The following is a 2,008-nucleotide window of genomic DNA, read 5'->3' as shown; positions in this document are numbered from 1 at the left end:
GTGTGTGTGTGTGTGTGTGTGCGTGTGTGTGTGTGTGTGTGTGTGTGTGTGTGTGTGTGTGTGTGTGTGTGCGCCCCATGGGAAACAGTTTTGGAGAGCGCAGTATCACTCCTCCCTATGGGATTGCTCCATCACTGTGGGAGAGCCGGCTGTGCTCCAGCACAGACCAACATCAAAGCCGACCAGAGAGTGTGACCTCGCCCACGGTCGCCCACGGCTCTGGGGTTTGGCGTTCCTTATTTAACCCTCGCCTGGTTGGCATGGTGAGGGTCGGCCCTCCGCCACGGTGCTGCTCTCCGCAGGACCTCCCCTGTTGTAGCGTCCAATGACGGCCTTCATAAACCCAGAAGATTACTGCCTGCAAGACATGTCCACTGTGGGAACTGGCCACACTACACATCTACCTGTCAATAGTACTGTAAAAAACGGATTGATGGCCAATGAGAGATGTCTGTATGGGCTGTACAGTGTGTGTAGCACCTATTGGTCCTATGAGGGATGAGTTGCCTAAGCCTGATATAGAGCCGACAGATCTTCTCTGTAATTATATCCTGTTACCCATCAAAGTAAGCTTTCAAGACTTACTGCTAATTTCCTGGCTAGCCAATGCTGACTCCCCTTCAGTGTCTTATGGAGGTAATACCACATGCAACATTTTATATGTGAAGTTGTTGTTGTTGTTGTTGTTGTTGTTTTAATCCAGTTTATTTTTACATCCAAGCATGATACCTATAATGATCTCCAAGAGTATAGAGCAGTTTAATCTCAAATTAATGTAGAAATAAAAAACCAGCATAGAGAGAAAGCTTGATGAGGAGGAGTGCTTGGCAGGCAGAAGGCTATTTATACATTTATACACGCAATCCTCCTAGCATTTTTTATTTATTGTATTTTTTGGGGCTAAAAAAATATAGTTAATTACGGTATGGCATCAACAAATATTTCTCTTGCAGGAAAATTGCGAATTATAATTATAGAGTCAATGTTTATTCCATCAAAATTAATGTATTGGCTGTGATGTTCCTTCTCCGAGGCGAAGTCAAATAAACCGCAATACACAATCATCCAATGAGGCCCAAAGATAATTATGTCCTCTAAAATAAATAAGAGAACTTTAATCCTGGCAATTACAGACAGGAGGCCGCTTGGCCCTCATTTGTCCTCTTAGTTTATGCTGGCTTTGATATAAATGACCTCAGGCACAGTGCAGAGGCTCTATGGGGTCCTCATATGACATGGAGGGCAGGACTGGAGACTGCCCTTGGGGGCAGAACCTGACCCAGGTGTTTAATTGGTTAATCAACCTGTCACTCAGGCAGGTGTGAAGTTCTTGAGTGATTCAATTAGGCCCTCCTTTCAAAGCAAATCCCATTATGACGTCCCCTGGCTTGAGTAGGGATGTTGAACAAACGGATTGGCTTGACACTTATCCATTTTGATCCAGAGAGAAATTTCTGTGTCCCTCATTTAGCCCAGTCAAACTGGACTTAAGCCTGCCTGAGACTCATAGACGGGGTCCATCGGCTAGTAAGCCCCAAATATGACCAAATAGATGCTTCCACATCCTAAGAGGATTGTCTCTCTGGGTTATCCCTTTGCCCTGTGTATTATCTCTGCATATAGTTGGGGGGTAAGGTAAACATATTAGATTTTTTTTCATCAAAAGCTGAATCCTTACATGGGCCAAGGTTTGTGGGCCAATCCCTCTCAAACATACCCCAACCCCCCATCTGTCCCACAATAGCGCTACCTGCTGACAACCTCCGTCAACTCCCCATCAACCCCCCTGGCAGGCACCCGGTAACACACCAGATTCCCAGGTCCGAAATAGAGATGGAGGAGCGGGGCAGCTTGCATACAGAGGAATTCCTGTCAGGGAGCAAAGGAGCGACCGGGCAGACACGGAGGGTCAGGGGTTTTTAATGACGCCATGATGACAGCCAAGACGGGGAATGCATGGCTATGGGAGAAGGGATGGAGAGAGGGGGGGAGGGGGGGGGGGGGTGGA

This window comes from Argentina silus, assembly GCF_951799395.1.
Source record: "Argentina silus genome assembly, chromosome: 10".
Taxonomy (NCBI): Eukaryota; Metazoa; Chordata; class Actinopteri; order Argentiniformes; family Argentinidae; genus Argentina; species Argentina silus.
The sequence above is the reverse complement of the archived record's forward strand: the minus strand, read 5'-3'. Positions refer to the sequence as shown.